This window comes from Equus asinus, chromosome 8 (genome assembly GCF_041296235.1).
Source record: "Equus asinus isolate D_3611 breed Donkey chromosome 8, EquAss-T2T_v2, whole genome shotgun sequence".
NCBI classification, from domain to species: Eukaryota; Metazoa; Chordata; class Mammalia; order Perissodactyla; family Equidae; genus Equus; species Equus asinus.
The window spans coordinates 93980956-94005501 of NC_091797.1; the positions used below are offsets into that span (position 1 = coordinate 93980956).

At 50.7% G+C, this 24546-nt stretch overlaps 1 long non-coding RNA gene across 1 annotated transcript; it reads right to left on the bottom strand.

The window, feature by feature from the left end:
• Positions 1-1536: 1536 nt before the first annotated feature.
• On the bottom strand, positions 1537-24186 carry LOC139045947 (uncharacterized). The gene is made up of 3 exons (XR_011505447.1): positions 24047-24186; positions 20319-20426; positions 1537-1660 (listed from the first exon to the last, which is right to left on the bottom strand). It is a non-coding gene; the product is annotated as an uncharacterized lncRNA (long non-coding RNA).
• Between the last annotated feature and the right edge of the window lie 360 nt (positions 24187-24546).

A 24546-nucleotide genomic window follows, 5' to 3' on the forward strand; every position in this document is an offset into this window, starting at 1 on the left:
GAAAAAAGTCAAAGGAAAGCCTCTGTTGACTCCTCTAATTGAGGCTTAGCAACCATCGCTCAATAGGATAAGACTTAGCATGGTGCCTTAACCTCAGTGCCCTGCACTAACCTGCTGGTGGGGGGTGAGGGGCTATGGACCAGAGTGGGGACCTGACAGGTACTGCCACTTCCCCCTCCATCTCTCCACCTGTAGTTAATCACAAGCCCTGGTGATTTACTTCCTCAGTAGCTTGCGAATCCACCAACTTCTTCCTAGGCCCTCTGCTGCCACTGTCAGCCCAGCCCTCCTTCATCTTGTCTTCCTCTTGCATGGCTAGGAGGGCCTCCTAACTTGTCTATGCTTTCACTCTAGGCCATTCACCACTTGGCAGGGTTTTGTTTTTTTGTTTTTGGGTTTTTTGGTGAGGAAGATTGGTCCTGGGCTAACATCTGATGCCAGTCTTCTTTTTGCTTGAGGAAGATTAGCCCTGAGCTAACATCCATGCCAGTCTTCTTGTATTTTGTATGTGGGACACTGCCAGAGCATGGTTTTGAGTGGTGTGTAGGTCCATGCCTGGGATCTCAGCCCATGAACCCTGGGCCACTGAAATGGAGTGTGTGAAATTAAACACAATGGGCCAGCCCCTGCTAGAGTCTTTTTAAAAAACCACTCTGATTGTGCCCACCACTCTTTAGACGTCTGGTGACTTGAACTTCTCAAATTCTGCACGCAGCCCATGTGGTCCTGCATGATCTGGCCCCAAGCCATTTCTCCAGCCACCTGGAATATCACAAACTCTTGCAGCTCAGATCCTTTGCATTCACTGTTCCATCTGCCTAGAATACTCCTCCTCTCCACGCCCACTCTGGCTTGCCAACTCCTGGGCATCATCCGTCAGCTCCTTGCTCATGTGTCGCTTCTCCGGGGAAGCGCAGCAGGATTCCCTGTAGATTTTCACATAGCACCTTGTACTTCAACAACAATACCTGGCACCTTTACACTCCAGCATGGCGGAAGCTTGCTTATTTTGTTCATCTCTTTGTTCTTAAATGTGCAGCATAATAGTAGATGATGGAGAAATGGTTGTTGGTTGAATGTGTGGATTGAATGAATGAGCTCTGGACTCAAGAGCCGAGCACTGGGCGTTGGCATCTGAGTCTCCCCCTCACTGAGTTCCTAAGTTACCTAATGGAGCCAGTTTCCTCATCTGTAAATGCAGCATGTAGAGATTTTGAGGGAAAAGGTCTGTTGATATATTTGAAAGCGCACTGATTGATTGCTGGTGTGGAGCAGGTCCTTGATAAAAATCCATTTTCTTTTCATTTTTCACGTTCTCTTCCTTCGCACAAACCTTTGCTCCTTCTAGGCATCAGCGTCCTTCATTTATAAAACGGGAGGCTGTCTCCCAGGGTGGTTGGAGGATCAAAAGACAGGTATATGTGAAAGGACTTACTAACGAGCAGGCAGCAAATACATCTAGGCTGCTCTTACCTCCCCGGGTGGGAGTGCTCTTCACTGTGCTGCTGAGCCAGCTTCCCGAGCGATTGTGCTGGACATGGCAGGTGCTGGCCTGTTCAGGTCAGATCATGTAACACAGTCTTTTGTGATCCTTAGTATCCTGCATGTAAGGCTAGCAGTCGCCCCTGCTTTTTGCCCTCATATCTCTTCCGAAGATGACCTGGGAGAAGAAGGCCCAGAGAATGATTTGGTGAAAGAAGAGGTGCTGACAAGTTAGAACGCTGGGTCGCTCACCCTTCAGAGCTGGGCATGAAACACACGTGCCCTTGAGCCCCAGTTTCCCCGCCAGTTGCTCTCCCTCATGCTTCCTGTCTCTGACCAGCACATCCTTCCACCCACTTGTCCAACCAGAATCCAGGAGTGGGACTCAGTCCTCCCCCAACTGCATCATCATCCAGTCCTCCCACCTGTCCCTCGCACCTGCACACCTCCCTCCATCCCTGCTGTCCACGTGCAGAGCCCGGCCCGCAGGGAGCGTGTGGTTTGGTTGGATATAAAGGACGTGTGTGTGCAGGTTGGAAGCCCCCCACCAGGTGTATAGATGTCAATCACCATTCCTTGTTGGAGAGAGAAAGGCAAGAAGCTTGGGGCCAAGAAGACCTGGGTTCAAATTCTAGCTCTGCCATTTCTTAGCTGTGAGAACTAGGAATGTTCTGTCTCCTGAGCCTAGTTCCTCACCTGTTAAATAGAGATGACATGGCCTCACCTTTCTACCCAACCCCCATACACACACACTCCCCTACCTGAGTATTGCTCTTCTGTGCTTGTGACTTCGTAATTATTTGCTGACCCGTTTCAGCTCATTAGGCTGAGAATTTCTCCTGGCACACTCTTCAGTCATTGAGAGTTGCATGAGTGAGCAATTGAGATCAAGGGAGCAGGTGCAGGTGGCAGGGCCCCTCACAGAGGGACACACAAACTGTAAGAAAGACCTCGATGGGATCACCAGCCTGGGCCCCTAAACTGAGTCATGGAAGGCACTTAATTCATATTGAGAAATAAGGACATTAAGGCCCAGACACTTGCCTGACATGCCTGGGGTCACCCCAGTGCAGGTAGAGATGAGGATGGTCCGGTAAGACAAGAGCCTTAGAACAGAGGAATTCTTAGAGATCTGCTCCAATGCCTGCATTTTCTCCCAGATAAGCAAACAGGATGCAGGTCCTCTGACTCCCAGCCCAGCGCCTTTCTGGGCATTTGGTTGCAGTCAGCGTGGTGGTTAAGAAGGTAGGCTTGGGAGGCAGGTGGCTGCGTTCAGAGTCCTGCAGGGTTGCTTGCCAGCATGTGACCCTGACTAAGTTACTGCACCTTTCAGAGACTTGGTTTTTTTCATCTGTAAAATGAGACAATAATACCACCTTATAGGGTCATGAAAATCTTGCGTGAGAGAATGTGGGTAAAGAGCTAAGACAGTACCTGGGAGATTGTGATCTCCTCCCTAAACATCAGCTGTTATGATGATGATTATTGCCGCAGACTCTGTGAGCCCCAAGAATTTAGAGAAGGGAACAACCACAGGGGCCAGAGAGGACAGGGTAGTCTTTAAAAAGGAAGTAGCCTTGGGCCTTGTAGGATGTGTAGGAGTCAGAGTGGTCAAGAGGTGGAACCCAGTGTCCCCACTTGTGCCAGAGGGCCACACTCCTCTAACTAGCTGCCTTGACCATTCTGCCTTATTTGGGTCCCAGGAACCTCTGCTGAGAAGTTTTTTCTGTTGGCAGAGGTGCCACGAGTTGCCAAGAGGAAGAGGGCCCCCTGACCACGCTGCCCTGGCTCCCACCTGTTGTGAATAATGTTGCCTGAGGTGGGGCAGCTCTGCAGACATTTCTTAGCTTCATGGTTGTGCTGGGGGGAGGAAGGGGGGGGGGCATGTGTGCACACAGGCTGCGGAACACCTGGGGCAGCACCAGTTGGCCTACTGGACTTAGAAATGAGTTTAGGGTAAGGATCCACACAGGATGTGGGATGCAGAAAACGTGACAGGAAAATAAACTGGAAATAAGCCAAAAAGGCTTCAAGGCAGAAGTAGCTGTCTTAGTCCCTACCTGTGGTTCTCCAGTGCTCCTTTGCCTAAGAGATCATATAAATCATAGATGCCAGAGCCTCCCGAAGATTCTGATTTAGGAGGGCTGGGGCTCTGCACTGTAAACAGACACTCGGAGTGATTCTGCCTCAGTGGTCCCTTTGATAAACCCTGCCCCAGATTCCTTTTCTAGGCTTCTTCCCGCTTACTTTACATGCAGCTCTAACCAGCCTGGAAATCTGATTCTCAGACCAAGCAGATTAGAAGCCGCACACCGGAAGGCAACAGGGTAGAGGCAGAGAACTTGACAGAAGGTGAGATGACAGCTAACAGCACGATGGCAGACAGCTACAAGGACCTCCCAAGGCACAGGAACACAAGAGGTACAGGACTGCCAGAGGATGCGCAGCTGGGCCAGGAACTGCTAAGTGCTACATTGGATAGGCACAGAAGCCCATATCCCATTTGTGGCAAGAGACCCATCAAAATGGAAACTTTGGGTATTGGAAGGAAGAAGTATGTGATATATATGCGTGAGGCACTAAGGAAATCGGTGAGGCTTTGCTAAAGTGCATAGGAAATAGTGGGAGACAAACCTGAATAGAAGCCAGTTTACAGGCCACCTCAGTTACCCAGAAAATTTCAGATCCATGAAATAATAATGGTCGCTCCCTTTCTTGAGTGTTTCCTGTGTTCTGGGCAATGAAGCCTACTTTACATGCCTTTTCATCATGTAATCTTATCAACTGTTGTAACCAGATGAGGGGCAGAAGGCCCCAGGAGGTGGAGCCCAAGGCCACACAGCTAACAGCAGGGCTGGGAATCAGGTCTGTGGGACCCCAGAGCCCAGCTGCCACCCACTGTGCTGTCCCCCTCACCTCCCGGTGGTGTTGGGTCAGTGAGGCGCCATCCACTACTCTGTCATGGGACCCTGGCTGGGAACCCTCTCTTCTTTGCAGCTGACAGTATTCCATGTATGGAGCAGCCCTGCTGGGGTACAGATGCTGTGTAACATGTGGACGTGGCCTCTCCAGTAAGGAGCAGCAGTGACTTTAAGTAGGGGCTGGTGGCCTTTCCTCTCCCCCAGGCTCCTATCTGGAAGGCACTGTGTGTTCCTTCCCTTCTGGCCTATAGCCACGGACTTCAGCCTGCAAGGCTTTAGGCAGCTCCTGGTCTTCAGGCCACACCACACACTCAGCTAAGCCTGGCCTGGAGTGCACAGGTTGTCGGGGCAAAGCAGGTGCCAAGAACTCAGTCCTACTGGCCTTTAGATTTGACCTCCATCTGGTTCTCTGGCTGCAGCAAGATTCATCTGTTTCCTCAGTGAATCAGCATATAGTCCTTCCAAGAAGAAAATCTCTTTCCCCATGAGGGGAAGAGGAGATAGGGAGGTGCTGTGTGATCCCCAGCAAACCCCTGTCTCTCTGAGCCTGGTATTTTCATCTGAACTCATCGGACAATGAATCTGGGAGAAACCTTGAGGACCACAAGATTTCAGACCTTTCCCCTCCTCAACCAACGGGAAAGCTGGGTACTGAGAAGGAATGTGAGTCCCTGTCAGTCCCTCAGGCAGCTCGTGGCAGTTGTGACTGGAACCGAGTCTCTTACCTCCTCTCTCTGCTCTTTGAATTGTATCACATTGCTTATCCAGGCTCCACTTCCCACCCGCTCCTTTAATCCACAAATGTCTCTTAAGAGACAGAAAATTTTATTTTTAAGCCTATGGGATCCTGAGAGAGAAACATTTTGCTGATGTGTTTGATACTCATCCAAAGCTCATTGCTCACATTCTGGGTCCTCCTCCCCAGTCTGAGAGCATCCGGTAGGCGTGATTGGATGCTGTCTTGGGAAAGGGGCCCCTTTTCAAGGCGAAATGCCTTGCCTCTCCTCAAGCTCTGTGTCCTCAGAACCTGAATAGACACAAGCTTGAGAGGGTGGGCAGGGCTCTGTCAGAGGCAAGCCCATGAGACTTGTCTGGACGCTGTCTCAAAACCCCCACCCTTCTTCCAGACCCTTGGATACACTGCTGGAGAGCCAGGAGCCAGCTGAGGGTTCTCAACTGGGGGTGATTTTGGTCCCCAAGGGACATTTGGCAATGTCCAGAGACACTTTTGGTTGTCACAACTGCAGGAGGTGCTACTGGCATCTAATGAGTGCTTCTAAACACCCTACAATGCACAGGATGGCCCGTACAACAAAGAATTATTGAGCCCCAAATGTTAATAGTGTTGAGATTGAGACACCCTGAGTTAGATTCTGATCAGGTAAGAGGTCCAGATGGGTGACTCCTCCCTCCTATGGCTTTGGAGGAAGAGGGACCTGCCACTTGGCCCTGACTGTGGAGATCTGAATCCTTTATTGATGGCAGCCCCATTCCCAATCTCCTGTAGTGATCACTCTTGCTGGGTTCCAAGGCCAGGCTGGCTAAGAGACCTCCTTAGGGCCACACAACAAGTTATGGACAGAACCAGGATTAGAATCCTGGTTGTATTTAGCGCTCACGTGCTATGGCCTCGCTCTTGTGTTTCTCTCTCCTTGTACATTTACCTTACAGAGAGCTTAGCTCTCCAACTGTATATAAGCTCCTTGAGGGCAGAGAGCACATCTTGCTCATCCTCGTTTCCTCCCCTCAAGTGCCCATCACACATAGGTGCTCATTTAGAGTTGGTTGAATTCATTCATTCAGCTAACATTTATGCAAGGCTGAACCAATTCGGGCCCTGCTTTCTTGGTGGAGGGACAGACGTGTAAAGCACTACGGAAATAGAAGAGGGGGCTTGATTCTACATAGGGGAGCAGGGGAAGGCTGGAGAAAGGGGCATTTGGGCCAGGATTTGAAGGCTGTGTAAGAGTTCTGCCTGGTGAGGAGGATGGGGTGGGGAAGGGGCTTCTGGAGGGCTGGAGGGCTCCGGCACCAGATCAAGCAGGAGAAGGTGACAGCCTGAAAACTTGGGGGAGAAAACTGGGGAGAGATTTCTACACATCTGGCCCACTCAACCCACACTTCCAACTGATTTCCAGAGGAGGTGACTGTTGCCAAGTTTCAGGGTGCAAACCTGAGTACCAGATGGCTCATTTAGTCTGGAAGCCCTGAGCCAGCATGGGCCCTGGGTTCACACCACAGAGGCAGGGGTGGGGTTGAGGGGTGACCTTGCTCACCTGTCTGGCTTTGTTCATCCTAGCCTTGGATCTGGGTAGAACACAACCTTTAAACACACCTGGTCTGAGGTGGTGGCTGGCATCTCAGACGGGGCAGGTTTCTTTAGGGAGCCGGAAACCCTGCTTCCTGGTTGGCCCTGCTATTTCTTCCCTGTGTCACCCTGCCCAAGCTCCCAAGACCATGCTGAGCCTTGGGAGATGGTGTGCAAACCCATGACATAAGGGCTGTGAAACATTTGCGCCCCTGCACCTCCCTGAGGTGGAGGCACTGCTCTTCTTGTCTGACTCTAGTGCCAGCTCCCTGTGTGATCCTGAGCAAGTCTGTTCACCTCCCTGGACCTCGAGTTTTGGGGTGGGGTGATGACGGTGTCTCTCTGCTTTCTTCAAGGGGCCGCAGTGAGGATTTGATGCCGTCGGCTTTGCAAAGGTGTCTGTGTGGCACAAAATAAGGCAGCACTGTCAACACTTCCCTAATGGAGGCCATTCAAACATTGTTTCGAATGTGCCTGGCAGGTCCACCAAGAACCTGGTGCACCACCAGCTAGTCTGAAGCTTGAGAAAAGACGGGAAAAAGGGAAGAAAGGTAATAGCAAGAGCTGACTTCTATATTGAACCCCAACCAAGTGTGCTCCCATCATCCCAGTGCTTGAGCCTGAGGACAGCCCCAAGGGAGGCTGGCGAATGGTGGTACCCCGACTTCTCAGAGGAGAAACCAAGTCCAGGGAAGTAGAGGCACTTACCCAGGGTTACTGAGTACCCATGTTGCAGAGGAAGGATTGAACTTCACCCCCAGGGCTCTTCCCTATAGAAAGGGATGGGGCGTGGGAGAAAGAAGCCCACTGAGAGTGGCTTCCATGGTGGGGCAGCCGCATCCGGAAGGAGGGAGGGCAAGGCGTGGGGCCTGGGCTCCCTGCACGGCGATGAAGGCCATGTTCCCAGGCTCTCCAGTGCCTGATCACCGCACTGGCCACCGTTGGTGGTTGGCGCTAGGACAGGAGCACTGCCTGGGTGGTCTAACACACAGGATGTGTCTCGCCTTAAAGCAGAAGTGAAACGGGGCACACTTCCCCTTGTGAGACAAGAGGCAAGTCTGACCACCCCCTTGCTACTGTCTCCTGCAGGAACCAGGAGGCTGGCGGCCACTGCTGGGGTCTGAGATTCGGGTTGACAAAGAGAAGCCAGGCTGGTCTGGGGACCTAACTTATGCAGGGAGTCGGGTGTCCACCTCCCACTGCACACAATCTTGGGATCTCTTGCCACATACCTCCTTAGGCAGCGTCCATGTGATTAGAAGACTTTATGATTTAGACTCTAAGGGAGATGGCCCTTTATATAAGTCCCTGTCTCCCGCAGAATTGCGGCCAACCTGTTGCTGCAAGATGGAGGTTCATTTGTGGTTTAGCCACTCATTTGTTGTGCAGGTGTTCGGTCCTTGTTCTCCCCTCAACAAGTATATTAAGAACCATTAATGTACCAGGCATTGTGCTGATATAGCGGGAGAAGGATGGTAAACAAAACATTACACAAATCACTATTGTTACGGTTGTGACAAGTGCTCCAAAAGTCAAGGAGAGGTCGCTGTGAAAGGTTTGATGGGGCCCCAACCTAGACTAGGAGTCAGGGAAGGCTTCCTGGGCATTTCTGTGGAGACCTGATGGATGGCAGGGCTTGCAAAGGGCAGAGAAGGGTGGGGAGGAGCTCCTGGCTGCAAAGACTCTGAGACTCTGAGATGGAAAGAAGCCTGGTGGGCCCGAGGGAGAGTGAGGGGGCTGGTATAGCTGGAGAAGGAAGCAGAGACCAGATCACGCAGGGCCTTGCATGGGTCCTGTCTGTCTGACGTGTCATCAAGAGGAGCGTCTGGAAGGCTGGTTGATCTTGGGCGAGGCTTTCTCTTCTCTCAGCCACAGTTTCCTCATCTTTTCAATAGGAATGTGTCTGCTGTCCTTGCGGTGTTGTTGAAGAGCCCTTAGGTAAAGCACTTAGTACGATGTCTGGCACAGTGGAGGGGCCTGATAAGTGGAGACATTAATCTAATTGTTGTGACAGTGCGGAGCCAGGAATCCAGGCTCCTGCCCAGCTCTCCCTCCAGCGGCTGCCGCTGCAGTTCCTGCCTCCCCCAGGGCTGCTTCTGGGAGACGTGGAGCCGGGAGCCGCCATCAGGGCTGAACACATTGGCCTGAGCTCCAACCTGCTCTCTACTGAAGCGTTTCCCTGCTGTCATATCACTGCCCTTTGCCAGCCTAGGTTAATGCAACCTGGGAAAAGGCTCCAGTCTACAGCGATGGTCAGCCCTGGAAGCGGGTGCTCCTCTCCCTCCTCCCATCCCCCGAATTCCCCCAGGCTCTGGCTAGTCAGGCAGTCTTTGCAGACGCCTGATTCCTGCTATGGCAGCCATGTGCCATGCAGGTGAGGGGCAGAGGTGGCACTGAGCTGGCAGCCCCAGGGTTGACCGGCAGCAGGACTGCATTACTCTGCAAGGATAGAGCCACCCTGGAATCCCTGTCTTCTGATTCAGGGAAGCAATCTTCCTACAGGAGAGAGGAACTGGCACTGATGGTGGGCGTGCCTGGAGCTGTGTGGGGTGCTTTGCGTGCTGCCTGCCTTCGTTCTAGCAGCACCCCTCACAGTGGACGTTATGGACCACTATTCCAGATAAGTAACTGAGGATTGGGGTCACAGAAGGTCACTCAGCTGACAAGTGGCAGAGTCCGAATTCTACTCCAGGTCATCATCACTTTGCCCTGCCCCCTGCCCCTCAGTGGTGGGCCTTTGGGCTGTGTTTTGTTGTATTTTTGTATTTCATCCAGTGCAAGCCGATTATAGAAGAAACAAGGTGGGTAAGCCTGAGCTTTGATTTCTTCATCTCGCATGTGGCCACAGGAGTGTCATAGAATGACCACACTGGAGCCACCTCAGCGATGGGTAGAGCCACTCCCCCTGGTTTACAGGAGGGAAACTGAGGTCTAGAGGTGGGGAGCAACTTGCCTGAGGTTACAAGATGGGTCAATGGAGAGCTGGGCCAGGCCGGACTCTCCTTGGGGCCTCCTTCATTGGTCTCTCTCATCCTCCCTTGCTGGCCTCTTCACCTCTGTCCAGTTCTGCACATTGGAGGATCCCAGCCTGTCGCCCCTGGACCTCTTTTCTGCATCTCATTCCCCGGGTGACCCAGTCCCATGATTCTAATTACCATCTACATGCCCGCCCTGAGTCTCAACTTGAGACCTCTAGCCCTGACCCCGCCTTTGAACTCCAGCCCATCTGTCCAGCTGCCTTGGCCTGTCCTTAGACATCTAAGAGGCTAACAAACTGGATGTGTCTAAAACACAACTCTTGATTTAGCTGTATCCTCCCGGCTCCCACCAAGCTTGCTCCTCCCACAACTTCCCCATTTTAGTCACTGGACCATCATCTTCCCAGTTATTCAGGCTGAAAGCATTGGTGTTATCCTATATTTCCTTCCCTCAACCCCCACATCTGATCCATTAGTAAAAATATATTGCAGTCTGACCCTTCTCCCATCTCCACCGTCATCTGATGCTGCAGCAACCTAACTGGTCCTCCTGCATCCTCTTTTCCCTTCAAGAATTTATTCTTCTCACAGCAACCAACGTGCTCTCTTTTAAACAGAACAGGTTGTATCATTCCCCTGCTTGAAAACCTTTCAGTGACTTCACATCAATTCAGTATGAAATCCCAACTCCCTGCCATGGTCCACAAGGCCCTACAGGTCCTGGGCTTCTGGAAGCCTCTGTCTCCATTTTCATCTCCTCCTGCTTCCTGAGAATGATGCACTGTCTCTTCTTTTTGTTCCGTGAGCACCCCAAGGTTGCCCCTGCCTCGGGGCCTTTGCACGACTCTTCCATTTTCTTGGAACCCTCTTCCAAGATCGTGGCTCAGTTGCTTCCTCATTGTTGACATCACTTGTCACATTCCCTGAATACCCTGTCTAGAGAAGCACCACCCCTCTGCCCATCACTGTCTGTCACACTGGCGTGCTCTCTCTCTCACAGCCCTTGTCGTCACCTGAAATCATCTGGGTTATTTGCCCACTTGTGGACTGTCTTTTCTCCTCACTGGAATGTAAGTTCTGGGACTGTTTTTGTCCCTGCCACGTCCTCAATACTAACAACAGTGTGCCTAGCACATGGCAGGTGCTCAATGAGTACTTGTTCACAGAACCAGCCACATGGACTAAGGGCCTAAGTTACAACTCAAGTTTATTCTAGGTTGCTGCCCCCAGACTCTCTTTTGTAGGACAGCTTTTCCCTGTCCTACGACTTCTTTAAGACAGTAATTTCTTTAAGTGCTCAGAGGTCACTCATTTATCTACCAGCTCTACCACCTACAGGCTGTGTGACCTTGGGCAAGTTACTTAATGTCTCTGTGTCTCAGTTTTGTCAGCTGTAAAATGGGGGTAATAACAGTGCCCACTTCATAGAGTAAATGTGAGAATTGAATGAATGCATAAAGAGTGCTTAAAACAGCACAGGGACACAGTGTTCAATAACGTTAGCTCTATTATTTTTATCATTGTTATCATCACCACTGTCATCATCACTGGTGTTTTTAATTGAGATATACTTGACATATAACATATTAGTTGCAGCTGTACAGCATAATGATTCAATATACGTATATATTTCAACATGATCAGCAAAATCTAGTTAACATCCATCACCAGTCTGACTCCTGGAAGAGGCAACTGGTGTCTCTGCCTTCACGTAATAATACTTTGTGCCACTCTGCCTGCACAGTACCCTCCAGTGGTTTTCGATTTCACTTCAGAAAAAGACCAAACCCCTTTAAGTAGCCTGTGAGCCCCACAAGCACCTCTCCAGCCTCATCCTGCATGGCTTTCCCCGTTGTTTGACCCCCTGCAGTCACACCAGCCTCATTTCAGCGTTCATGTGACTTCTGCTTGTCCCACATCAGGCACTTTGCCTGGAACTTACTCTCCCTCCACCTTTACCTGGTCAGTGCCTGCTCTTCGTCCCCATCTCAGCTAGGTCATTACCGTCTTAGCCTCCCACGACCACTGACGAGGGAAATTCCCTATTTCACACTCGGGGCAACACGTCCCTCTGTGGTAGCACGTCTCACAGTTGTGCGTTTGCTCTCTGCCTTCACTTGGATTAACATCTGCCTTCCCTGTTAGATGCTAAACTCCATGAGAACAGAGACCAACTCGTTCTTTGCTCACCTTTGTACTCCCAATGCGAGCAGTGTTTGCACAGAGTAAGTATTCAATAAATATTAAATGAGTGAGTGAATGAATGAAGGGGAGAAAGCCTTTGGGGTGGAGGGTAGCCCTTCAGATCAAGCACAGACCTGCCCCAAGTGAAAATCTGCTGTCTTTGCATAACCAACTGGCCTCCTGCTGTGAAGCCGGAACAGCTCCTGACTTCCAGCAGGTTCCACTTGCTAGCAACGTGGCATGGGCAGCCCCTGCCTGCCATGCTGCTTTCACAGGGTGCGCACAGAGCTACAAAAATGGGAAAGCCTTTGCTCGTCTAAGCCAAGATAGAAACTGGACGTGAAGCTGTAGCACAATGGAGAAGTCTGTCTCGCTTCCTGGACTCGGCTGTCTTACTGCCAGACACTCAGCTTTTCCTTCCCTCTCGAAACAAGGTGACTGTGGTGTCCTGATGGTGGACTGCTCTGTTCTGATTTAGCTGGCTGATGGTGTTTTCTTTAATTGGTTCCATCAGAGGTCCTTCAGGCTGCAGACCCGGACCAGTCCCCCCCGGAGTCTGTACCAAGACATGGCAAAATGAGAAAAATAGGGACCAAATAGGGAGTTTTCCTAAAACTAAATGAATTCTCAGATTGTCTGCCCTACTTTTTTGTGTGTCAAGATGCCCTTTCTTTTATGAAACAAGGGTGATGGGAGGTGATGATAGTTTTTTTTTAATGTCCTTGTTTGTCAAATCACCTACTTAATTTTCTTTTGAAATTTACGGGTCTGTGGACAGCAGCTTAGCCAGGATGAGAACCTGGGTTTTCTAGTTCCAGGTTAGCACTCTCTGTGCTCTGCAGACCCTCCCTGGAGAGGATAAGATGTAGGGGAGACATGAGAGCTGGCTGTAAATTATTGACGGCTGCCATGTGGGAGAGGAGACACATTTGTTCTGGTTGCTTCCAGGGGGCAGAATTGGGGTCACTGGGCAGCAGTTTCAGATAGGCACATTTCAACTGGTTTAGAATAAAGTTTCTGACACGCAGGTATTCAACAATAGACCAGGCTGCCCCATCACTGGCAGTGTTCAGGCACAGGTGGAGCAGCTACATTCAGGGCTCATGGGGGAACTATTCAGGCCTGGGGGTCCCAAGAAAGGATCTTACTCTTAGATTCAACCTGGTTTCAGCACCACTTACTATCTCTGTGACCTCGGGCAAGTCAGTTTCCTCCTATTTAAAATGGGGGGTAATCCTGCCTCCCTCGGGGTTCTACGAGGATTAAAAAAAGGAGTGTGTGTACAATGCCCAGCCTACAGATAGGCCTTCTGTGACATGTGAATCCTGACCCCAGGGAACAAACTTAGAGTCTAGTAGAGAGTGAGAGACTCACAGAGAAGGGATAACATGAAGCAAATTATGAGCAAGGGCCAGCAAGGGTGGCCCAGACGTATGTGCTGGGGCTTTTCTGAGGATAGGCTATCAGGCATGGGCTGGATGATCAGGGAAGAGTTCCTGAAGGAGGTGACACGTAAACTGAACTTTGAGACACCGTCAGGCTCTGGATAAGTAGAAGGAGTGTGGAGCTTCCCAGGAGGAGAGTATACAGTGGTCTCTAGCACACAGTAGTGAGTGTTAACTGGAAGTAGCTATTGTTGTTATTTAGGTTTCAAGGGCATGGCAATCTCTCCTGGGGCTCCCACGGCACTGTGGGCACATTCCTGGCACATCAGGGATGCTTGGTGTATGGTAAATGAACAGGGGGAAGGTTGGCTAGCCACAGAACAGAGGGAGATGTGATTAAGTAAGCTGGGAAAAATGAGAGCATCCATCCGTATATCCATACACTCATCCATCTGTCCGTCCATCCATCATCCAACAATATCTGCAATATATACATACAGATACCTATGTATCCAACCGTCCCTCCCTCTACCTGTCCATCTACACTCACTCATCCACATGCCCATCCATCCATCTATACTCCATCTATCCATCCATCCATCTGTATATTTCAGGCAGAGAACAAGACAAAGTCTTGTGGGGCAGGGCTTACAGATGTGAATCAAATAGTTACATGAATAGGTGTAAAATTGCAACTGTGATAAGTGCTACAGAAAAAAGGGCTACATGGTGCCAGGAGAGCCTGAAACAGGGTGATGTGACCTATTCAGGAGGTCGGGAAAGGCTCCCCAAGGAAGTGATCATTGAACTGAGAGCTCAAGGGTGAATAACTAGAAGAATGAGGGGTGGGGAGAATGTTCCAGGCAGAGAGGGCAGAGCACATGCAAGGACAAAGTGAAGTTGCGGGTGTTGGCCTGACAATGCAGGGCCTTCTAGGCCTGTTAAGAATTTTGATTTTTATCCTTAGAGGTTCTAAGCAAGCATCAGGTGACATGATCAGATTTGCATTTTTAAAAGATTTTCTGGCTGTAGTTATAGAAAATGGAAGCGGGGGATGGGATGAGCAAGTGTAAAAGCAGGAGGCCTGTGAGAAGCCAATGTAGTTGTCCAGGAAATCATGATGGAACCTTGGACTGGGGAAGTGGTGGGGGAGGGGAGGAGTGGATGACTCAAGGGCCATTTAGGAGATAAATGGACATGATTGGGTGATGGGTTTGGTGGGAAGGATGAGGGCGAGGGAGTTGTTAGGATGACACCTAGGTTTCTGGATAGAACTGTTGCCAGGCAACAGAGTGAAAGCCAGGAGAGAGTGGGAAAGAGGTGAGACACACTTTCCCTTGCAGCTGTTATTATGCTTGTGTTTGCAAAATAAGGGGTGCTGGGAGTGTGGGCATGCATAGCTCCCTGATTGCCTGTCCAGGGGTGAGGAGGCTGATTTGAAGACGTTGTACATTGCGGGCTAAAAAGCTGGGCCTGAGAGCTAGGGCTTCCAGTCTTGGCTCTGCATGCACATAGCTGTTTGACCTTGAAGGGACAGGTTCACCCCTCTGGGCCTCAGCTCTAAAACTGATGGCCCTGCTGGTCTGGCATTTTAAGAGCACAAAGCAACCTAAGTCTTATTTGTGTCCACTAGCACTATTTACAGGGCTCCCCCTTGGAAAGTTATTCCTTGTAGATCCACTTTATCTGGAGCCTGAAGGTTAAAACAGCATAAAGTCCTGAATGTGAGATCTGAAAGGAATCACAGAGCCCATTTGCCCAATCTTCTAATTTTACAGAGAGGGACAGCACCTGTGTTTGACCCTTATTTCTATCCTCCTGCACTATTCTGCACATAGGAGAAAAGATGGAGCAGTTTGTGCAAAGCCACAAAGCTGTAAGGCAGAAGAGCACCCTTTGGGGGTAAGGCTCACATTTCCTTTTCTTACTCTGGGGGTTGGGATTTTTAGGCAGCCTACAGCCATTTCTTTTTCCTTTTTTTTCTTTCTGCTTTTTTTTTTGCCCCCAAATCCCCCAAGTACATAGTTGCATATTTTAGTTGTGGGTCCTTCTAGTTGTGGCATGTGGGACACCACCTCAGCGTGGCTTGATGAGCAGTGCCATGTCTGCGCCCAGGATCAGAACCGGCAAAACCCTGGGCCGCCAAAGTGGAGCGTGCGAACCTAACCACTTGGCCACGGGGCTGGCCCCATACAGCCATTTCTTAGGACATATGGGGCTAGGTAGAGCTCTGGGGATGGGCTAAGATCATAGACACAGGTGATGCTGAGCATCTAGTGAAAGAATGATGAAGGGGACATCTGAAGCTGTGCCCTGCTAGGCTGGGGTCCCTTCTGACTCTTTGAAGATGCCTCTTGTCATGCACCCCTACTGTGACTCCTGAGTGTCCCCTGAGGGCTGCAAGATCCTCTTTGCAAAAAAGGAATGCAGAAAACCCAGCCTACCCCCTGCAAATGAGGCGTGAAGACAAAACACGGTTGGAACCTCGGGGCTGAGGTTTCCATGGTGGCTCCACTCTGCTGCCCTTCCCATTGGCCAGGCGTCCTGCTCCAGCTTTAGCAACAGAGGCTCAGATACCCATCTCCTTCCTGATTGGCTAGGCTGTGCTGCAGCGCCATGGCAACAGGGGCAGAGGGACCAGTTTCTGCAGAACAACTTGAGTCACCATCTACCTGGGGTGAAGCTGAGATCCAGAGGGCTGCTTGCAGGGGATGAAAAGGGGAACAGGTAGCCCCCACTTCAGCTTACAGTGGCGGGGGGGACCCTCCTCCTTGGTTGCCCAGGGGTTTGGGAGGCTGGTGGGCTTCTCCTCCTTATCTTATCTGTCCTGTAACTTACAGCATCTTCCTAGCCCTTTTCTTGCCCCAGGGCTCCTGTCTCCTGCAGAAGAAAAAACAAACCTCTGGCAGTGCTAGAGGTTAACTCATTTGCCCAAAGTCATGTAAATTGTAAGCCAGAATATTACACTGCCTAACTGAAAGGCTTTAGAAGGTCTTCTTAGAGAATCCAAGATCCTTTTTATTTTTTCAATAGACTTTATTTTTTTAGGGCAGTTTTAGGTTCACAGCAAAATAGAGCAGAAGGCTCAGTGATTTCCCATAGCCCTTTTGGTTTTAATAGCAACCCCTTTTTCAGTCATCAAACAGCTAATGCTTTCCAAAGCATTATCCTATCTGATCCTCCCAACAACCCTATGGGTTTGGTAAGTCAGGGATGAATGTGCCATTTTATAGATGAGGCCATCAAAGCCCAGAGAGGGCAAGTGATTTGTTCCGTGTCACACAGCATATTGGTGCCAGAGCTGGACCTCCAGCCCCAGCCTCCTGAATCCTTGTCGGAGCTCTAACTCCAAACCATTGACTTCTCTATACCAGGGAGCCTCCAGGAATGTTGGAGGGCTGCTTTGAGGGTTCCTCTCCCTCTGTTTAGAGAACAATCCCAAGTAGGATCAGGCATTCTGATGTTTCCAATGTGGACCAAAGGTTTCACACCATAATCCTAGTCCCTGCCAGGCAACTCCTAAATGTGGCTCCAGTCCCCAGGGAGGGTCTGTATTTCACTGCAAACCTTGCTTTCCACACCCCCCACGCCATAAGCTTAACTACAGTCAGTTCTGCTTGAAGCTGTGCTGAGCATGCGCGAGCTCACTGAATCCTCATCACAACCTCAGGTGTGAGGTCTTTATCGTCCACTGTTGACAGATGCAGAAACTGGGGCTCAGGAAGGTTAGGCGCCATGCCAGGGTCGCACAGGTAGTTAGCAGTGCAACCAGATTTCCAACACCATGTCACCTGACAGCAGGCTGGCTTGAACAGTGGGGATGTGCCCTCTGCCCCCACAGAATGCAGGATGGTAGCTCGAAGAGGCGTCTGAGAGCAGATTCTTTTGCTCTTGGGTGTGCATTATTTCCTCAGTTGAGGCTGTGGCTCAGAGGATCTGCTGTGTGTCAGGGACTTAGAAATGTGGGGCCCCTGAGGAGTGACTCGGTGTCCCTAATGTTGTCTCCCACTGCCTAGTTTCTCAGCTTTGTAACCCTTCAGGAGGGTGTGATGGCTTGCTGGTAATCAGCAGTAGACTTGGAGAAGAGAGAACCCAGCAACCTCCCTGCTCCGAATCTGAGCCCCTGCTAAAAAGGAACGTTTTGGCAGTTTCTTTTCCTTCCTGCTCAACTTGGGCGCCCTGAGGCTCTTGCTCCTGAAACACAGTCAGCCACCTGGCCTGTCCCCATTCCCTCCCAAGGGCACTGGTTTTGGAGGACATGGCAAGGCAGGAGCTCACACCAGCCATTCTGCTGCCCTAAGTGCCACATCAGCAAGGGGCACCACCAACAACAATTTGTGGCATCTTCCCTGTGCCAGACACTAAACAGATGCCAGAAGGACAGTAGGGAGCAAACCATTATGGCCCCTGCACTCATGGAACCCGCTGCCTAGTGGAGGAGATGGACAATAATCCATAAGTGAATAAATCATGATTGCAGATAGGGATAAATGCCTTGGACAGGATGAAACAGGATAATGGGATAGAAAGCGACTGGCCGGGTGTCAGGGGCAGTTGTAGATGTGTTGTTTTAGATAGGATGATCAGGAAAGGCCTCTCTGAGGAGGTGACATCTGAGCAGACATCTAATGAGGAGGAGGCAATTGGATCAGTTATCTATAGTCACGTAAAAACCAAAACTATGTAACAAGCTCCAATACTTAGTGGCTTACGACAACCATTTATTCTTTCTCACAAGTCTGTGGTTGGCCTGGGTGGTTCCTCTACCCATTTCTCCTGGTCACACATGCAGCTGGAGGCAGAGCTGGGCTGAAAGGTCCAAGAAGGCCTCACTCACACATCTAGTAGTTGGTGCTGGCTGTTAGCTGGGGCACCTCAGCTCCCCATCACATGGCCTCTAATCCTCTAGTCAGCTAGACTGGCTGCCTTCTGGTCTAGGGGCAGCATTCCAAGAGGGCAAAGGCAGAAGCTGCAAGAACTCTAGGCTTAGGCTCCTGAACTCATAAAGGGTCACTTCTGTCACATCCTGTTGTCAAAGCAAGTCACAGGGCCAGCCTGAATTCAAGCGGTGGGGAAAGAGATACCACCTCTTGTTGGGGAGAGTGGCAAAATATTTGCAGCTATCTTTAAGCTGCCACATTATCCATGGGAAGATCTTTGGGAAGAGTATTCCAGGCAGAGCAAAGAGCAGGTGCAAAGGCCCTGAGGTAGGATGGAGTCCAGAGACCTGAGTCTTGAACAATGGGTTCCTCCACTTCCTTGGTTTCCTCTTCTGTCAAGTGGTAACTAAGGCTGCCTCCATGCCTCCTTTATAGGCATATAGGATGTAGGAGGCTTTGCTTCACGACAGGGTTAGGATTTTGGTTATTTGGCCACTGAGTGGGAAGAGAATCAAACACAAGAGCTCAGTTTGCCATCCTCCAGGCTTATTGGTGTCTGTTGACCACCATCTGGCAGGAAGGCACAGTATTGGGCACCACAGGTCACAGGAGAGGCTGAGGGGTGCTGATTTTGCTGAGATTATGAGCTGAAAAGACTGCTCACTGAGCAGGATGGTGACCGAGCTGGAAGGATTGTGGGCCCCTGGGAAGGCCTAGAGGAGGTAGGATTCCAGCAAGGCCTTGCAGGCACATAGGATTTGGCTGAAGGAGGGGAAACTGTTGATAGGGGAAGTCGAGGGGGCTGTGGAATTTAGCATTTCAAAGCAATAAATGTTGCTGAACCCCTACTCTGCACTAAGTGACCAGGAAAGACAGAGGACCTGCCCGAGGCATGGTGGAACCCAGAGGAGGCACCCACCCAGGCCTGGAGAGCCAGGAAGGCTTCCAGGAGGAAGCCACAAGGCTTCTGAGGCACGAAGGATGAGTCAGGTCAAGCATAGTGGGGCAAAGGGTTGAGTAGGAGGGACCAAGAGGGTCCCAGTGGGAGGAACAGCATCTGCAGAGGCCAGAGGGGAGGGGGATCTTGGTATTCTCAAGTAAGGGCAAAGGGTTGTGTCTGAAGCAGAGAGTTCATGTGAGAGGGAAAAGATGAACTTGGGGCCACAATGGGCCTCATGGACCAATTAAAGACTCTCACTTTTTTCCTGAAGGCAGTTTGCACAGGGTTGCCAGATTTAGCAAATAGAAATACAGGTTCTTGGGGCTGGCCCCGGGGCCGAGTGGTTAAGTTTGCGTGTTCCGCTCTGGCGGCCCGGTTTCACCGGTTCGGATCCTGGGCATGGACATGGCACTGCTAGTCAGGCCACACTGAGGTGGTGTCCCACATGCCACAACTAGAAGGACCTGCAACTAACAAATATACACTATGTACTGGGGAGATTTGGGGAGGAAAAGCAGAAAAAAAGAAAAGAAGATTGGTAACAGTTGTTAGCTCAGGTGCAAATCTTTGGGAAAAAAATACAGGTTCTTCCAGCCAGCCCTGATGGCCTAGCAGTTAATGTTTGGTGCACTCCACTTTGGCGGCCCAGGTTTGGTTCCCAGGTGTGGACCGTACCACTTGTCTGTCAGTAGCCATGCTGTGGTGGCAGCTCACAGAGAAGAACCAGAAGCACTTACAACTATACCCAGCTATGTACTGGGGCTCTGTGGGTGGAGAAAAAGGAGGAAGATTGGCAACAGATATTACCTTAGGGTGAATCTTACCCTAAGAAAAAAAGTCTTGAAAAAATACAGGTTGTCCTGTTAACTTTGAATTTCAGATAAACAATGAATCATTTTTAGTATAATTAAGTGCATGCAATATTTGGAACACTCTTATACTAAAAAAATCATTCGTTGTTTATCTCAAATTCAGTTTTAACTGGGCCTCCTGTATTTTCTCTGGCACCTCTAAGTGTGGGACCACAGAAGGCGTTTAAGCAGGGGATGGCATGGTCAGATTTGTCTTTGGGGAAGTTTCCAGGATTTGTGGGAAAACACACTGGTGGGAGACAGGAAGGGGTGGAGGATCAGGGTCCTGCTTTGTCCAGGTCAGAGAAGAGGAGGTTGCCACCAGGGAATGGGGGCATCTCATCATGTTACCTGCCTCCCCCAGTGGGCAGGTGGCCCTGGATAAATACCTCAGCTGATGCAGTCTCATGTGGGTGACTGCAGACCAGGCAGACCCCAGCTCTGCCCTGCGAGCCTCTGGGCTGGTCTGCTCCTTTCTGGGCCCTCGGCGTCCTCATCTGTTGAATGAAGGGGTCAGACAATCAGAAGAGATGGTCCATAATGGCCCTCCTGTTCCTGCCATCCTGGGGCTCTCTGTCCACCCTCTCTCTGACATCTCTCCTGGGTGTTGTCCCACCATGGTGACAAGTCCAAACCTGAGACAGTTGGCTCCAAGGTCACCCCTCCCGTGCCCCCTCTCCCCTTCTTCCCTTCCAACATCACTCTGACCAGCGAATGCATGAAGTGCCCCCACATCTCCTCTCCAGCCTCAGGCCCCACGTCTGGTTTGGGAGAAGGGACTCAGCATTTGCCAAGGTCCTACTATGTGCTGAGCTAGTTCCTCTATATCACTTGTCTCATTTAATCCTCACAACAGCCCCTCAAGGAAGGTGTTATTATGCCCATTTCACAGATCAGGGAACTGAGGCTCAGTGTACAGTTGCTGCCCAGGTCACACAGCTGTATAGTGCCAGAGTGGAGTCTAGGTCTGGCTGGCGCCAGTGCTCTGCCCTCCCACTGACTCCAGGAAATGTCCCCAGGAGCCCCTAATCCCCCTTATATTTATCACTTGGGCTCAGTCAGCATTCTCCTTGTCCCACTGCAGGCACATGCTGCCCTAGCTCTTTCAGAGTTAAGCCAGGGACTCAAATGGGTCAGCATATTGCTCATCTGCTAGGGGCTTTCTGGTTTACGAAGTCCTTTTCCATCTGTGCCATCTTCACAGCCCTATGGAGACTCTGCATGGCCCCCTCCAGCTCTTCTAGCCTGTAGCTCTGCCGCAGTGAAGTCCACATTAAATATTAACAGGGCAGCTCCTGGCACAGCTGTGACGTCAATTACTGGGCTGCATGGTGAGGGCCGAGGCTGCCTTTCCAAGGTGAAGCAGTAACTGGAATTCAACTGGCTCAAATGGCGTCCCAGGGGACTGGCTGTTGGGACTCAGAGAAGATGCTGCTAATGTAAGGTGTGGCAAGGGTCCAAAAGCTTTCCTCTCATCTCCCTGGTTCCCTCAGGGCCTGGGTGGCATCGTGATGCTGACACAAGGCATTCAGTCATTTGGCAAGTATTTACTGAGCACATGCTGTATGCCAAGCACAGTGCTAGGCTCTGGGCATACAGCCATGAGCACGACAAGGTCCCTGCATCATGGGACTCCCCATCTGGCAGAGGAGAGGGAGAAACAGTCTCAGCACAGAGGGGTAAACCCAGCACTCTGGGCCAGAGCAGGTGCTTGCCCCAGCCTGAGGCTGAGGGGTCCTTCCAGAGGAAGCTAGGGTTCTGCTGAAACCTGAAGAAGGAGCCCAAGTTAGGTATGGAAAGAAGAGGGGTGAGTGTTTCAGGCAGAGGGAACAGGATCAGAGTTCAGATCCTGGTTCCACCCCTTCCTAGCCATTTATATGCAAATTGGGCTTCCACCTTACAGGGTCAATATGAGGACTAAATGAAGCCATGGCTAGAGATAGCACAGGGCTTGATGCAGAGTGAGAGCTCGGGGGTAGCTGTTATGAAAACAGCTCTGTGCCCTTATATAATTCCTTTGTCCTGCCAGGAATTCCTCCCCGCATGTGGCGAGCAGAGAAACTGAGGCTCACAGGGGCGACCTAACACACCCAGGGTTATATTGTTATACAGGATTATATTGGTTATACAGGATTAGACCTCAGGCTGGACACACGATCCCAGGCTTTCACTTGGGCTTTTTGCCATTCTTCAGCCACAGGCAACCCAAGTAGCCGTCTCAGCTCAGCGAGACACAAAATGTCACCGGCGATCCCAGTGTGAGTTGCTGGTCTCGGCTTCTTTGAGGTAATGCCACAGCTGTCTGAGGATAAGCCCAGGCCTAGGCATAGACCTGATTCTGCTGCTAACCTGCTGTGTGACTGTGGGTGAATTACTTTCCCTCTCTGAGACTCAGTTCCCTGTAGTTAATACTAATACCAGCTGTCATTGCCTGGGCCTCTGACCCTCCCAACAGAGCTGTGACAGATGACTATTTTTAATGCCATATTAAAGATGAGGAACCAGTCTAAGAGGGGCAAAGTGACATGCACAAGGCCTAACAACAAGTGGGAGCTGGGTTTGGAGCCGGGCCTGTCTGCTGGCAGAGCTGGCTATCAGGTCCACCAGGCTGTGCTCTCAAAGAAGGAAAGCTCACTCGAGTTGTCTCCAAGATCCTTATTATAAGTCTGGGATTCTGTAAGTTCCCTGCTGTCCCCAGGCCTTCAGGGCCCTGTGATTTCACGGGGAGGGCATTTCAGGTTGGGCTGATCCTCCAACTGTCCCCATTTAAAGGAAGTAACAGCAATGTCACAAGTGCCCGGGAGGCAGCTCCCACTCTCTTAAAGCTACAGCCTCATTCCTCCTGGCAACAGCCCAGCAGGTCTAGCGTGAACAGCAACATGCCCATTTTGTGGAAGAGGAAACTGAAGTCCAGAGAGGTGGAGCTACTTACTCAGGCTTCCCCAGCTCCTGTGGAAGAGCTGGGATTGGGGGCCAGGTCTGGTAACTCCAGATCTTGTTCTCTGAGTAATTACGAGGTGGCCAAATTCAACCCAATAGTCCTCCTCCTCCTCTCAGTCCCCTCCTAGCTCCTGCAATCTTGCCTTTCTCCCCCTTGCTCCCTCCCTTGTCTTATTTTCCACTCAGCTGTCACTTCATCAGTTAGCTGTCAGGGGATTTCAAGTGTTCCCCCTTCTGGGCTGGCCCGGTGGTGTAGTGGTTAAATTCACACACTCCACTTCAGCGGCCCAGGGTTGGCAGGCCTGGATCCCAGGTGCAGACCTAGACACTGCTCATCAAGCCATGCTGTGGTGGTGTCCCACATACAAAATAGAGGGAGATTGGCAACACATGTTAGCTCAGGGCCAATCTTCCTCAACAACAACCAAAAAGTGTTCCCCCTCCTGAAAGACCTTGGTCACTCACAAAGAGGGCTCTAATGGTGGAATTTTTGCAATACACACTAGGTGTGATCAGGTTCAATTCAGCACTCATGGAGAGGTACACCCCAGCACTCATATGATGAGTGAAACACAGGCCCTCTCCTCCGGTGTTTACATTCTATAAGAGAAATGGCAGCTTCCTCAGGAAGCAGGAAGCAGGTGGTATAAGTGCCAAAGAGTGTGGACTTCATAGTCAGAAAGACCTGGGTTCAGATCCTGACTCTGCCCCTAGTAGGTAGTAGTTACGTGACCTTGGGTAGGTGAGCTTCAGTTTCCCCATCTGTTTAATGGGTATAAGAGGAATCGCCACCACATAGTTGTCAAATTAGATTGAATTGCATAGCATAGTGCTTGATGCCTAGTAGATGGCCAATAAACATTAATCCTACCAAAAGAACTCTATGCAGATGGTGGAAACCAGAGTCATGATGGCAGTGGGCAGACGGGGAGAGTTTTCTTGATGGAGAAGGTAAGAGGTAAGATTTCAGCTGGTGATTAAAGGACTTAAGCAGAGAGAGAGGTAGAAGAATGGGAAAGGACATTCTAGTTGGCAGAAACTTGTGGGCAGAGTCTGGGAACCTGGTGGGCGTAGGATGTCCAGGGAGTGGGTGATGAGCTTGGAAAGGTGGGCCAGGGTCAGGTTATGAAGGGCCAGGGGGAGGAGCTTGTATCTTTTATGGGGGAATGAGTGCTACCCTTGACTCCAGCAGCAGCTCAGTGCTGTGTCTGCAGAGACCAGCCTCCTGGAGTCGGCTTTCTCCTGTGGCTTCATTTCTCCCAGATCCCTTTGTTTCCTGAGTCGGGGCCAGCCTGCCATTGTCGTCTGGAAGAAGACAGAAGCCTGTAGCAATCTGCTCTCCTCCTACTCACATACTGGGAAGAAAAGATGTTTTTTAGCACAGTTGCCTGGCAGGGAACCTTGGTGAAAACTCAGCAACCCTCTCCCTTACTTCCCAGGGTACCGTTTAAGCAGGAGCTGATGACAGTTATGCTCACAGCTCAACAACCAAAAGAGTATTCACAGGCTCTCAGAAGGTCAGGGGCAGCAGTGGAAAGAATGGTGAAGGTAGAGTGGGTCTGGATCCTGGTTTCTGCCCTGCTTTCTGTGCTGCAGTTGAGAATACATTTAACCTCAGTTTCCTCATCTGTAAAATTGAAACAATACTGACCTTACTTTAACCAAGTGGGAGCACAC